Source organism: Cherax quadricarinatus, unplaced genomic scaffold (genome assembly GCF_038502225.1).
Source record: "Cherax quadricarinatus isolate ZL_2023a unplaced genomic scaffold, ASM3850222v1 Contig121, whole genome shotgun sequence".
Lineage (NCBI taxonomy): Eukaryota > Metazoa > Arthropoda > Malacostraca > Decapoda > Parastacidae > Cherax > Cherax quadricarinatus.
Genome location: NW_027195147.1, coordinates 210,872 through 227,548, shown reverse-complemented (window position 1 = coordinate 227,548; position 16,677 = coordinate 210,872). Strand labels below are relative to the sequence as shown.

The 16,677-nt window shown below is 41.9% G+C and overlaps 1 protein-coding gene across 2 annotated transcripts in view; it reads right to left on the bottom strand.

The window, feature by feature from the left end:
* LOC128704518 (protein hunchback-like) overlaps positions 1-16,677 on the bottom strand; it is a 175,896-nt gene that overhangs the window by 79,773 nt on the left and 79,446 nt on the right. Inside the window, exon 1 of one of the 2 annotated variants that reach the window (XM_053799633.2) lies at positions 10,482-10,708. The exons of the other annotated variant lie outside the window; for it this stretch is intronic. The gene's annotated coding sequence lies outside the window, so the exon portion shown is untranslated. Of the gene's footprint in view, positions 1-10,481; positions 10,709-16,677 lie in introns of those variants that run through there. 2 annotated transcript variants of the gene reach the window in all.

Below are 16,677 nucleotides of genomic sequence, written 5' to 3'. Positions count from 1 at the left end.
CTGAGCCTCACTAGCCTTGTAAAAACTCTTAACTGTTTTCAGTAACCTACCATCAATTCAATACATCTGCAACTTGAAATTGAGACACATGTGCAACATCTGGGTATCTTTATTGTAGACGTTTCGCCATCCAGTGGCTTTATCAATACAGATTCTAGAACATAATTGGAAGACAGTAGAACTATATACAATAAAGATACCCAGATGTTGCACATGTGTCTCAATTTCATCTTGTCGGTATTGTATACCATTCTTGTACACACATCTGCAACTTCTGTCACATTGCTCTCCTATTCACCCTATCATATGTCATTTCCAAAACCATAAATACAACGGAAACTTTTTTACCCTCATCTAAATACTTTTCATCTATATGAGTCACTGTAAACACTTGGTCTACACTCTCCCTACCCTTCCTAAAGCCTCCCTGTTCATCTGCAATCCTGCTCTCTGTCTTACTCTTAATTCTTTCAATAATAACTCTACCAAACAACTTACCAGGTATACTAAACAGACTTATTCCCCTACAGTTTTTACACTCTCTTTTGTCCCCTTTGCCTCTATACAGTGGATCTATGCATGCTCTCTGCCAATCCGTAGGGACCTTCCCCTCTTCCATATATTTGTTAAATAAAAGCACCAACCATTCCAAAACTACAACCCATCTGCTTTTAACATTTCTGCCTTTATCCCAACAATCCCAGCTGCTTCGCCCCCTTTCATTCTTCCCACTGCCTCACACACACCTCCCCCATACAACTGGCTCTTCCTCTCTCCTAAAAGATGTTATACCTCCCTGCCCAATGCACGAAATCACAGCTTCACTATCTTCATCAACATTTAACAGTTCCTCAAAATATTCCCTCCGTCTTCCTAATACTTCCAACTCTCCATCTAATAAGTCTCCTCTCCTATTTTCAACTGTCAAATCCATTCGTTCCCTAGGTATTCTTAACTTAATAATCTCTCTCCAAAACTTTTTCTTATTCCAAGCAAAATTTGCTGATAGCATCTCACCCTCTCTCATCTTCTCTCCTACATTCTTTCACCGCTCTCTTAGCCTCTCTTTTTCCCACCATATACTCCTTCCTCCTTGCATCACTTCTACTTTATAAAAGCTTCTCATATACTAATCATTTCTCTCCTAGTGCTCTCTTTACCTCATCATTCCATCAGTCTCTCTTCTTCAGTCCTACACCCACTTTCCTGTAACCAAACACGTCTGCAGAACACTAACACTTCATTCTTAAATCTATCCCACACCACTTCAACCTTTTTGCCCATACTCTCACTTGCCCATCTTTCTTCCAATTCTCCTTTTACTCTCACTCTACCTACAACTAAAAAATGATCTGATATATCTGTGGCTCCTGTATAAACATGCACATCCTGAAGTCTACCCATCAGTCATTTATCAACCAATATATAGTCTAACAAACTACTGTGATTACACTCCATATCATATCTTGTATACTTATTCATTCTTTTTATCTTAAACTACGTATTTCCTATTACCAAACCCCTTTCTATACAAAGTTCAATCATAGGCCCCCCATTATCACTTACACCTGGCACCCCAAACTTACCTACCACACCCTATCTAACCGTTTCTCCCACTGTAGCATTCGTGTCTCCCATTCATGTTCTACTTGGTTCAGAACTTTCCAAACACTCGCTTAACATCTTCCAAAATCTCTCTCTCTCTCCTCTACACTCCTTTCTTCTCCAGATGCATTAATACTTAACCCCCCACATTTTGCATCCGACCCTTATTTTAATCCACATTATCCTTGAATTTATACATTTATATTCCCTCTTCTCCTTCCATAATTGATCCTTCAACATTATTGCTTCCCCTTCCTTAGCTCTAACTCTCTCAGATACTCAACATGTCGGTTCTCTGAACCATTCATCTACAAACCTGTCAGACACTGCAACTTCTTGGGATCTTAATACTTAGGAATTCTTCGCTTGCCTAATTCTTGGGCACGACCTACTTCCACATTGAACAAATGTTACACCACCTATGACTGCTGCACCTCTCCTGCCATACGGTTTATAAGCTCCTTCTCCGCTGATATGGCGTATTCTATTCAAGATTGATGGACTGAACACATCGACTCAAGGTTGAGGGACTGATTACCTCATTCTCCTCCTGTTCTTCAAGTTTCTCCTATGTATGGACTGATGAAGCCACTGTGTGGCGAAACGTTTCCTCAATAAAGATACCCAAGAGTTGCACATGTGTCTAATTTATCATCATCTCTCAGATACTCCTGACTTAATCCCATTTATTTCTCCCCGCTGAAACTCACCTACCCCCTTCAGCTTTGTTTCGCTTAGAGCTACGACATCCAACTTCTTTTCATTCATAACATTTGCAGTCATCTTTCTTATCATCTGCACTACATCCAAACATATCAGCTTTATAAAGTTTTTCTATTTATTTTTAGTAATTAATAGAGGAGAAGGGGTTACTGGCCAATCGCTCCCGGCATTTTAGTTGCCTCTTACGACACGCATGGCTTACGGAGGAAAGATTCTTTTCCACTTCCCTTTGGAGATGAAAGGAAATAGATAAGAACAAAAACTATTTAGAAAATAGAAGAAAGTTCAGAGGTGCACGTATATGTATACACACCGGGGTCAGGAGCTTGGACTCGACCCCTGCAACCTCAACTAGATGAGTACACCTATATATATATATATATATATATATATATATATATATATATATATATATATATATATATATATATATATATATATATATGTCGTGCCGAATATGTAAAACTGGTCAATTAGCAAGAACTCACTTACAATTAAGTCTTTTCTAAAATTTTCTCTTATACGTTTAAAGATATATTTTTTTCCATTAATGTTGATGCAAAAAATTATAATTTTGCACCAAAAGAATCTTAGAAAACTTACCTAACCTTATCATAACAAGAACAATTTAGTTTAGCCTAACCCAACTAAATATATTTTAGATTTGTTTACAATAATTTAATACTAAACAAACACAGTGAAATATATTTTTTTCGTTAGGTTCAGAATGATTTTGGCGAAATTATTGCATACACAAATTTTCACTTGTCCTATATGGCAAGATGAGCGTTGCTATTTAAGCCAAGATCGCAAGTTCTGCCTATTCGGCACGACATATATATATATATATATATATATATATATATATATATATATATATATATATATATATATATATATATATATATATATATATATAATGCCGTGGCGAATAGGTAAAACTTGCGATTTTGGCTTATTTAACAACGCTCTTCTTGCCGAATAAGACGAGCGAAAATTTGTGTATGCAATAATTTCGCAACAAATCATTTTGAACCTAACGAAAAAAATATATTTCACTGAGATTATTAAATTATTGTGAACTTATCTAAAATATATTTAGCTGGATTAAGCTAAATTAAATTGCGCTTGTTATAAAAAGGTCAGGTAAGTTTTCTAAGGTTCTTTTGGTACAAAATTATTAATTTTTACAATAACATAAATGAAACAAAATATATTTTTAAACGTATAATAGCCGAGAATTCGAACTCATGTCGTTTTGGCCCGCCTCATGGTGAGCGAAACCCACACGATGTTCTAACCCACTGGACTACGCAATCCTACAAGAATCAAGCACCCAGCAGAGCTAGGTGTTTTACCTTGATCCGAGGACATACCGTGGTGTGGGTGCCTCTAAGCTAATTTTATTCTACTCCCCGTTTGGTGTACAAGCCTCCACCAGCATTATATATATTATTGTAACCATAAACGAGTGGTATTCAATCAATAACACTGCGACTAGCCTAGGATTCGAACCCATGTCGTTTTCCTCGGCTAGTCGCAGTGTTCTTATCGATTCAATATCATTCGTTCGTGGCTACAATAATTAATTAATATATATATATATATATATATATATATATATATATATATATATATATATATATATATATATATATATATATATATGTCGTGCCGAATAGGCGGCAGAACTTGCGATCTTGGCTTAAATAGCAACGTTCATCTTGCCATATAGGACAAGTGAAAATTTGTGTATGCAATAATTTCGCCAAAATCATTGTAAACCTAACGAAAAAAATATATTTCACTGTGTTTGTTTAGTATTAAATTATTGTAAACAAAATCTAAAATATATTTAGTTGGGTTAGGCTAAAATAAATTGTTCTTGTTATAATAAGGTTAGGTAAGTTTTCTAAGATTCTTTTGGAGCAAAATTAAATTTTTTTACATTAACATTAATGAAAAAAATATATATTTAAAAGTATAAGAGAAAATTTTTAGAAAGGACTTAATTTCAAATGAGTTCTTGCTAATTGACCAGTTTTACATATTCGGCACGACATATATATATATATATATATAAATATACATGCCGAATAGGCAGAACTTGCGATCTTGGCTTAAATAGCAACGTTCATCTTGCCATATAGGACAAGTGAAAATTTGTGTATGCAATAGTTTCGCCAAAATCATTCTGAACCAAACGAAAAAAAATATATTTCACTGTGTTTGTTTAGTATTAAATTACTGTAAACAAATCTAAAATATATTTAGTTGGGTTAGGCTAAAATAAATTGTTCTTGTTATAATAAGGTTAGGTAAGTTTTCTAAGATTCTTTTGGTGCAAAATTAAAAATATTTACACTAATATTAATGAAAAAAATATGTCTTTAAACATATAAGAGGAAATTTCAGAAAGGACTTAATTTTAAATGAGTTCTTGCTAATTGACCAATTTTACATATTCGGCACGACATATATATATATATATATATATATATAACCAAATAGATCACCTAAGAGTACTATAAATATTATTAAAATTAACCAAGAAATGCATTATTAATAAAATAAGCTATATTAAATAATAAGAGGCGAGGGCCGAGAGCTTGAGCTCGGAGACTTCAAAAACGCTGTCACCGCTTCACCACCAAAATGCAGTGGCGGTCCTGATATCCCAAAAATGTGCATTGCTGCCATTTTATCCCCCCCCCCGGCCTAGTAAAATAGTCACTGCCCATGGGCTGTAAAGCTCATCACGTGTAGCTCTGTGTAGAGCTTTACAAAGTCCCGGTAAAGCTCTGCACAGAGTGAAACGTTTTGTTTCTGTCAGCGTGTTTTGCCCGAAATGTCCATCAATGCTTTCTTTTGTGTTGAACAGTATTCTGTGACATGTGTTTTATGGTATACATTGTGGGTGTTGAGGGCGGGTCGTGCCTGCTATCGTGGTGGGTGAGGGCGGGTCGTGCCTGCTATCGTGGTGGGTGTTGAGGGCGGGTCGTGCCTGCTATCGTGGTGGGTGTTGAGGGCGGGTCGTGCCTGCTATCGTGGTGGGTGTTGAGGGGGGGTCGTGCCTTCTATCGTGGTGGGTGAGGGCGGGTCGTGCCTGCTATCGTGGTGGGTGAGGGCGGGTCGTGCCTGCTATCGTGGTGGGTGAGGGCGGGTCGTGCCTGCTATCGTGGTGGGTGAGGGCGGGTCGTGCCTGCTATCGTGGTGGGTGAGGGCGGGTCGTGCCTGCTATCGTGGTGGGTGTTGAGGGCGGGTCGTGCCTGCTATCGTGGTGGGTGTTGAGGGCGGGTCGTGCCTGCTATCGGGTGGGTGTTGAGGGCGGGTCGTGCCTGCTATCGTGGTGGGTGTTGAGGGCGGGTCGTGCCTGCTATCGTGGTGGGTGTTGAGGGCGGGTCGTGCCTGCTATCGTGGTGGGTGTTGAGGGCGGGTCGTGCCTGCTATCGTGGTGGGTGTTGAGGGCGGGTCGTGCCTGCTATCGTGGTGGGTGTTGAGGGCGGGTCGTGCCTGCTATCGTGGTGGGTGTTGAGGGCGGGTCGTGCCTGCTATCGTGGTGGGTGTTGAGGGCGGGTCGTGCCTGCTATCGTGGTGGGTGTTGAGGGCGGGTCGTGCCTGCTATCGTGGTGGGTGTTGAGGGCGGGTCGTGCCTGCTATCGTGGTGGGTGTTGAGGGCGGGTCGTGCCTGCTATCGTGGTGGGTGTTGAGGGCGGGTCGTGCCTGCTATCGTGGTGGGTGTTGAGGGCGGGTCGTGCCTGCTATCGTGGTGGGTGTTGAGGGCGGGTCGTGCCTGCCTTCTATCGTGGTGGGTGTTGAGGGCGGGTCGTGCCTGCTATCGTGGTGGGTGAGGGCGGGTCGTGCCTGCTATCGTGGTGGGTGTTGAGGGCGGGTCGTGCCTGCTATCGTGGTGGGTGTTGAGGGCGGGTCGTGCCTGCTATCGTGGTGGGTGTTGAGGGCGGGTCGTGCCTGCTATCGTGGTGGGTGTTGAGGGCGGGTCGTGCCTGCTATCGTGGTGGGTGAGGGCGGGTCGTGCCTGCTATCGTGGTGGGTGTTGAGGGCCGGTCGTGCCTTCTATCGTGGTGGGTGTTGAGGGCGGGTCGTGCCTGCTATCGTGGTGGGTGAGGGCGGGTCGTGCCTTCTATCGTGGTGGGTGTTGAGGGCGGGTCGTGCCTGCTATCGTGGTGGGTGAGGGAGGGTCGTGCCTGCTATCGTGGTGGGTGAGGGCGGGTCGTGCCTGCTATCGTGGTGGGTGAGGGCGGGTCGTGCCTGCTATCGTGGTGGGTGAGGGCGGGTCGTGCCTGCTATCGTGACTCGCTGGTGAGATGTCGACCCTCGTCTGAGGTGTCAAACTTGACCCTCTACACTGGGCGAAACATGGTTTTATAAACCTGGACACTGGGTGAAACATGGCTTTATAAACCTGGACACTGAGTGAAACATGGCTTTATAAACCTCTACACTGGGTGAAACATGGCTTAATAAACCTGGACACTGGGTGAAACATGGCTTAATAAACCTGGACACTGGGTGAAACATGGCTTAATAAACCTGGACACTGAGTGAAACATGGCTTAATAAACCTGGACACTGAGTGAAACATGGCTTAATAAACCTGGACACTGAGTGAAACATGGCTTAATAAACCTGGACACTGAGTGAAACATGGCTTAATAAACCTGGACACTGAGTGAAACATGGCTTAATAAACCTGGACACTGAGTGAAACATGGCTTAATAAACCTGGACACTGAGTGAAACATGGCTTAATAAACCTGGACACTGAGTGAAACATGGCTTAATAAACCTGGACACTGGGTGAAACATGGCTTAATAAACCTGGACACTGGGTGAAACATGGCTTAATAAACCTGGACACTGGGTGAAACATGGCTTAATAAACCTGGACACAGAGTGAAACATGGCTTAATAAACTTGGACACAGAGTGAAACATGGCTTAATAAACCTGGACACTGAGTGAAACATGGCTTAATAAACCTGGACACTGGGTGAAACATGGCTTAATAAACCTGGACACTGGGTGAAACATGGCTTAATAAACCTGGACACTGAGTGAAACATGGCTCATAAACCTGGACACTGAGTGAAACATGGCTTAATAAACCTGGACACTGAGTGAAACATGGCTTAATAAACCTGGACACTGAGTGAAACATGGCTTAATAAACCTGGACAGAGTGAAACATGGCTTAATAAACCTGGACACTGAGTGAAACATGGCTTAATAAACCTGGACACTGAGTGAAACATGGCTTAATAAACCTGGACAGAGTGAAACATGGCTTAATAAACCTGGACAGAGTGAAACATGGCTTAATAAACCTGGACAGAGTGAAACATGGCTTAATAAACCTGGACACTGGGTGAAACATAACTTCACAAAACTCTCAGTAAAGGTGAAACATGGTAAAATTCTTACCAGAGTGAAACTTGAGTTAATAAAGCACCGCATAAAGTGAAACATGACTTGATATAGATCTAAAATGAGTGAAATATGACTTGGTAAAGCTCTACACAGAGTGAAACATTACTGGAAAAAGCTTTCACGATGCGGAACGCGACTTTATAAAGCTCCACAGAGTGTAATCTGATTATAAAGCTCCACAGAGTGTAATCTGTTTATAAAGCTCCACAGAATGTAATCTCATTATAAAGCTCCACAGAGTGTAATCTGTTTATAAAGCCCCGCAGAGTGTAATCTGATTATAAAGCTAAACATAGTGTAATCTGATTATAAAGCTCCACAGAGTGTAATCTGATTATAAAGCTCCACAAAGTGTAATCTGATTATAAAGCTCCACAGAGTGTAATCTGATTATAAAGCTCCACAGAGTGTAATCTGATTATAAAGCTCCACAGAGTGTAATCTAACTATGTAAAGCTGTAATCTGTTTATAAAGCACATAGTGTAATCTGTTTATAAAGCTCCACAGAATGTAAATTATAAAGCTCCACAGAGTGTAATCTGATTAATCTCATTAAAAGCTCCACATAGAGTCCACAGAGTGTAATCTGATTATAAAGCTCCACAGAGTGTAATCTGATATAAAGCTAAAGTGTAATCTGATTATAAAGCCATAGAGTGTAATCTGAGACAGAGTGTAATCTGATTATAAAGCTCCACAGAGTGTAATCTGATTATAAAGCTCCACAGAGTGTAATCTGATTATAAAACTCTATACAGAGCGAAACATAAAGCTCTATCAACAACTAAAGCTTTCTTGATAAAGTTGTACAACAGGAGAGAATGACTTTATTATGGGTTACACAGAATTTAATAAAACTGTATGCAGGTACATGACACCCTGACAGTCCACTAACACCCAGGTACCTATTTACTGTTAGCTGAACAGAGGCGGTGTGTGTCAGGAAGTTAATACCCGGGCACCTGTTTACTGCTAGGTGAACAGGGGCAGAGGGTGTTAGGCTAATACCCAGGTACCTATTTACCGCTAGGTGGACAGGGGAAGTAGAAATTAGGAGGCTAACACCCAGGTACCTATTTACTGCTAGGTGAAGAGGAGAAGAGGGTGTTAGGCTAATACCCAAGTACCTATTTACCGGTAGGTGAACAGGGGAAGTAGAAATTAGGAGGCTAACACCCAGGTACCTATTTACTGCTAGGTGAAGAGAAGAGGGTGTTAGGCTAATACCCAGGTACCTGTTTACCGGTAGGTGAACAGGGGAAGTAGAAATTAGGAGGCTAACACCCAGATACCTATTTACTGCTAGGTGAACAGGGGAAGTAGAAATTAGGAGATTAACACAGAGGCACCCAGTTACTGTTAGGTGACAAGACAGATACTGGGGGACTTTCCTATGTCTTTTCTCTCCTTCAGGATTGAACCAGGCTATTAACACCAATAGACTGATTGATCAAGCACCACGGCCGCAATGGGCAGCCTGGGGATCGAACCTGTGTCTCTCCTTGAATGACCCCAACGGGTTTAACACTTCTGGGCCAACAAAACCGCCGTAGATCGGAGAGACTTAAGTTTGTGGTAGGTGCATATCACCCCTACGGGTTTAACATTACTATTAATATTATTAGTAGTAGCATTTTATTATTATTATTATTATTATTATTATTATTATTATTATTATTATTATTACTGACCATCTTACGGCATTGGCATAAGCCGGTGTGTGAATTGAACCTGCCTCGCATGGGCCAGTAGGCTTGCTGCAGTATTCCTCCTTTCTTGGGTTCTTAAATCAATGGTATAGCAATAGAGTTGTGGATGAGTGGAACAAACTCCCGAGTAACTTAACAAATAAGTTAGAGCCGTGCATGAGTGAGTGTGAGTTAGACCTGCCTTGTATGGGCCAGTAGGTCTGCTGAAGTGCTGCTTCTTTCTCATGGTCTTAGACCGGACCGCGGGATCATTATATTAGATCCCCGCGGGAAGCGCTAAAACTGTATGAATCATACAGCGCATGAGGAATGGGAGGTAAAGTTGATGCGAGGAAGGGGAAGGCAGCTCTAATTCCTTAGATCAGGAGCCCTTCAGCAGACGGCTGATTAATGGGGTTTAAAGTCTATCGGCAACACGAGGGTCACTACAGGCTACGACGTATCTATTTAACACTTGTGAAGAAGGATATTTGCGCATGTATACTCTCAGCATATATACTCTCAGAATATATACTAGCAGTATATATATCCTCAGCATATTATATTATCAGAATATATGCCCTCAGCATATATACTCTCAGAATATATACTAGCAGCATATTATATTATCAGCATATACTAGCAGCATATATACTAGCAGCATATATACTAGCAGCATATATACTAGCAGCATATATACTAGCAGCATATATACTAGCAGCATATATACTAGTAGCATATATACTAGCAGCATATATACTAGCAGCATATATACTAGCAGCATATATACTAGTAGCATATATACTCTGATATATATACGCAATATACACCTCACGTGAAAATAAAAATCTGTTTCGTAGTTACAGATTTGACAAAAAAATCTTCCTATCGTTTTTAATTCTATTTTCCTTAAAAATCGGCATTGTAAAAAAAAAAAAGCTTATGATAAACTAAAAAAAAATAACTGTGAATTATGTTTTAACCATTAATATAATTTTGACGTATAATATAACTTACCCGAGGAAAGTAATCCTTCGTAACTGGGCTGTCAAAGTCGATATTAAACACACATATCAGTAAGTCACTGAGATGCCTTTTTTTCCCTTGCATTAATAGTTATATACAATCCATGGGTGGGTAGCACGGTAATGGGTAGCGTCAGATAGCGAGGTAATGGGTAGCACCATGGGGAAGGCGGTGAATGGTGGGAGGAGAGAGAGAGATGACGTACATCCACCCTCGTAGCTGGGTGACGACTGAGCTCTCTGGAGGGATGGTCTCCTCACTCCCTTCCCCATCAACCCCGGAGACTCTCCCCATCTCTCATTCAACCAATACAACCCTCCCACCTACCCTCCCACCTATATCCTCCTGTATAAGGGATAGGTCATGCTGAGAGATGGTAATTCCCAAGTAACAGTATCGTCTACTGTGAAGCTGCCGTAGCTGAACCCGTAATGGAATTCTTGTTAAATTAGACACATGTGTAGCTCTTGGGTATCTTTATTGAGGAAACGTTTCGCCACACAGTGGCTTCATCAGTCCATACATACCTGGAGTTTACCTGGAGAGAGTTTCGGGGGTCAACGCCCCCTCGGCCCGGTCTGTGACCAGGAGAAACTTGAAGAACAGGAGGAGAATGAGGTAATCAGTCCCTCAATCTTGATGATGATTGATGGACTGAACACATCGACACAAGGTTGAGGGACTGATTACCTCATTCTCCTCCTGTTCTTCAAGTTTCTCCTATGTATGGACTGATGAAGCCACTGTGTGGCGAAACGTTTCCTCAATAAAGATACCCAAGAGTTGCACATGTGTCTAATTTAACAACATGTCAGTTCTTTGAACCATTCATCTACAATAGAATTCTTAATAAAATCGCAGCGATGGTTTCAAGTTGGAAAAATTTAGATTCAGGAAGGATATAGGAAAGCTCTGGTTTGGTAATAGAGTTGTGGATGAGTGGAACAAACTCCCGAGTACAGTTATTGAGGCTAAAACGTTGTTGAAGATTGAGACACTTATGCAGCATATGGAAATCTTTATTCAGGAAACGTTTCGCCACACAGTGGCTTCAAACCATTCATCACAACTGTCGGACACTGCAGCATCATGGGGTCTTGTTACAAAGAATTCTTCAACACTTGTTCAACCTTTGGACGAAGACCTACTTCGACTAGTGGATGGTACCACTATGACCCCGCCTCCATCTGCTTCACCTCACCTCACTACAGTATATAAGCCACGTCTACGGCCCTATGCTGTACATTCTACAAGATTGATGGACTGAACACATCGACTCCAGGTTGAGGGACTGATTACCTCATTCTCCTCCTCTCCTTACGCCTTCCTCTTTGTATTGGACTGATGAAGCCACTGTGTGGCGAAACGTTTCCTGAATAAAGATTTCCATATGCTGCATAAGTGTCTCAATCTTCAACTTGTCGGTTTTTCAAACCATTCATCACTAAAACGTTGTGTTGTTTTAAGAATAGGTTAGATAAATACATGAGTGGGTGTGAGTTGGACCTGACTAGCTTGTGCTACTTGGTTAGATGCCGTGTTCCTTCCTTAAGTGGATGTGACCTGCACACTAATAACCCGCACATAGAAGAGAGGAGCTTACGACGACGTTTCGGTCCGGCTTGGACCATTTACAAAGTCACACTGAAGTGACCTGACTAGGTGGGTCATTGATCTAAGCCGGGGGTTGACAAGGACCTGCTTCGCATGGGTCAGTAAGCCTGCTGCAGTGTTCCTTCTTTCTTATGTTCTTATACTCATCGCCCGATTGAAGTCTCCCAGCTTTGGCTGACACATTTCAATACTGTATATGAAAGGACCCAATGGAAATAAATGACCCCAATGGAAATAAAGGACCAATGGAAATAAAGGAGCCCAATGGAAATAAAGGACCAATGGAAATAAAGGACCAATGGAAATAAAGGAGCCCAATGGAAATAAAGGCCCCCAATGGAAATAAAGGCCCCCAATGGAAATAAAGGACCAATGGAAATAAAGGAGCCCAATGGAAATAAAGGACCCAATGGAAATAAAGGACCCCAGTGGAAATAAAGGACCCAATGGAAATAAAGGACCAATGGAAATAAAGGACCCAATGGAAATAAAGGACCAATGGAAATAAAGGACCAATGGAAATAAAGGACCCCAGTGGAAATAAAGGCCCCCAATGGAAATAAAGGACCAATGGATATAAAGGAGCCCAATGGAAATAAAGGACCAATGGAAATAAAGGAGCCCAATGGAAATAAAGGACCCAATGGAAATAAAGGACCCCAGTGGAAATAAAGGACCCAATGGAAATAAAGGACCCAATGGAAATAAAGGACTCAATGGAAATAAAGGACTCAATGGAAATATAGGACCCAATGGAAATAAAGGACTCAATGGAAATAAAGGACCCAATGGAAATAAAGGACCCAATGGAAATAAAGGACTCAATGGAAATATAGGACCCAATGGAAATAAAGGACTCAATGGAAATATAGGACCCAATGAAAATAAAGGACTCAATGGAAATATAGGACCCAATAGAAATAAAGGACTCAATGGAAATATAGGACTCAATGGAAATAAAGGACTCAATGGAAATATAGGACTCAATGGAAATAAAGGACTCAATGGAAATATAGGACGCAATAGAAATAAAGGACTCAATGGAAATATAGGACTCAATGGAAATAAAGGTCCCAACGGAAAAAGAGAACCCAATGGAAATAAAGGACCCCAATTAAAATAAAGGACCCAATGGAAATAAGTCACTGACTTTTTTTGGGTTATCCCAGGTTATCTACACATATGCTGCTATGTATGATAATCTATGTATCTGTATTTATGTATACCTGAGTAAACTTACTTAAATCCATCCTGTGTGGTGGCATATGACGAGGTAAGATAGATTTTATGCCCCACTACGTTAACAATGTGTAACTACCACATACCCACCACCACTACAACTACTACCACTGGAAATATGCCGCTTTATCCATTTTTGGGGGGGGGGGGAGGGTTATCCTCGGTAATTTACACGCTTGTTACTGTGTGTAAGTTTGTGTAAGTGTGCGTGTGTACCTATACCTAAATAAATTTACTTACCACTACTACTACTACCCCTACCATCGCTACTACCACTACTACCCCTACCATCGCTACTACCACTACTACCCCCCCATCGCTACTACCACTACGACCCACACCATCGCAACTACCACTACTACCCCACCATCGCTACTACCACTACACCATCATCACTACTACTACTACCCCACCACCACTACTACTACCCCCACCATCGCTACTACCACTAAACCACCACCACCACTACTACTACTACCCCCACCATCGCTACTACCATTACACCACCACCACTACTACTACCCCCACCATCGGTACCACCACTTCACCACCACCACTACTACTACCCCCTCCATCGCTACTACCACTACACCACCACCATTACTACTACTACCCCCTCCATCGCTACTACCACTACACCACCACCACTACTACTACTACCCTCACCATCGCTACTACCACTACACCACCACCACTACTACTACTACCCCCACCATCGCTACTACCACTACACCACCACCACTACTACTACCACCCCCACCATCGTTACTACCACTACACCACCACCACTACTACCCTCATCATCGCTACCACCACTACACCACCACCACTACTACTACTCCCTCCATCGCTACTACCACTACACCACCACCACCACTACTACTACCCCCACCATCGTTACTACCACTACACCACCACCACTACTACTACCCTCACCATCGCTACTACCACTACACCACCACCACCACTACTACTACCCCCACCATCGCTACTACCACACCACCACCACCACTACTACTACCCTCACCATCGCTACTACCACTACACCACCACCACTACTACTACCCCCACCATCGCTACTACCACTACACCACCACCACTACTACCCCCACCATCGCTACCACCACTACACCACCACTGCTACTACTACCCCCACCATCGCTACCACCACTACATCACCACTGCTACTATTACCCCCACCATCGCTACTACCACTACACCACCACTGCTACTACTACCCACACCATCGCTACTACCACTACACCACCACCACTACTGCTACCCCCACCATCGCTACTACCACTACACCACTGCTACTACTACCCCCACCATCGCTACCACCACTACACCACCACTGCTACTATTACCCCCACCATCGCTACCACCACTACATCACCACTGCTACTATTACCCCCACCATCGCTACTACCACTACACCACTGCTACTACTACCCCCACCATCGCTACCACCACTACACCACCACTGCTACTACTACCCTCACCATCGCTACTACCACTACACCACCACTACTACTACCCCCACCATCGCTACTACCACTACACCACCACCACTACTACTACCCCCACCATCGCTACCACCACTACACCACCACTGCTACTACTACCCCCACCATCGCTACTACCACTACACCACCACTGCTACTACTACCCTCACCAACGCTACTACCACTACACCACCACCACTACTACCCCCACCATCGCTACTACCACTACACCACCACTACTACTACCCCCACCATCGCTACTACCACTACACCACCACCACTACTACCCCCACCATCGCTACTACTACACCACCACTGCTACTACTACCCTCACCATCGCTACTACCACTTCACCACCACCACTACTACTACCCCCACCATCGCTACTACCACTACACCACCACCACTACTACCCCCACCATCGCTACCACCACTACAACCCCACTGCTACTTCTACCCCCACCATCGCTACTACCACTACACCACCACTACTACTAACCCCACCATCGCTACCACCACTACACCCCCTCTACCACCACTCACAACTCACTAGAGTAACGCAGTAACATGATGGTGGTAATTATAGCGGTGGTAGTATTTCCACCACCCCCACCTATCACAACCCTCTATAATTACTATCATCTAAATATCATAGACAAACCCCACGTACACGACTATTAATCAACTATTAGTGAATGTAAACTCCAGCCTAAAAAAAACCTGAATTATCAACACAATTATTCTGTTTTGAGAGGCTTTTAGTATTTATGTAAAAAATAGCATACTAATTATGTTAATAATTTTAAATAATTGCTCAAGAATTTATCGTGCTCGAATTATAGTGCTGATTATTATTAGTGGGAATAAACATAAATTTTTACTGATTATTATTATTTATTTGTACTATTATTATATTATTATTATATTATTATATTATTATTATTATTATATTATTAAAAATGGAAATAATAATTAATAATTACGTTAAAAATATTAATATTAAAATAGAAGGAAAATACCAGGAGAGGAGATGGAGGGTGGGAAGGATAATTATTATAATCAAGGGGGAACCGCTAAACCCGTAGGATTAAACAGCGCCTGGGGAGGGGGCAATGTGGAAGGCATTCATGCGTAAATCAGGGAAATGGAGCACACATCCAATTCCCTAGATCAAGAGCCCCTCACCAGCGTCAAGGAACCTTCCTTGTGGACCCCAATGGAAATAGGTAACTTGACTTTTTGGGTTATCCCAGGTTGTCTACACATATGCTGCCATGTAAACAGGTGATTTGTAAACAGGTGATTTGTAAACAGGTGATTTGAGAATATGCAAAACAATCACTGTGAAAGAATAGAGAAATTCCAAGTGATTTCGTGACTACTCACATTATCAAGGAACTATGATGCTGCCATGTATGATAATCTATGAACGTCAAAATGGTATACAATACCGACAGGTTGTTAGGTAAGACACATATGCAACAGTTAGACAACAGTTAGACATCTATGTAACTGTATTTGTGTATACCTAAGTAAGTTTACTTAGGGACCAGAGACTGAAGGAGAGAGAGAAGGAATGCTGGAGTATCAGTATTACCATTATATTTTTGGCCGCCGATAGTGTATGTTTACTCTGCATTGTATATCATGTAAATGGTCTAGCAAGAGTATATGAATGCATCAAATGCCCAGGAAAAAAGTCTCAGAAGGGTTAACAGAAGGACGGCTGGGATATATATTTATCTAAAATTTATGTCTTATGTGTTGTAAGCAAATTTAATATGTCTGGCATCTTACCTTCATTAAGATATCTTACTATATTACGCAGG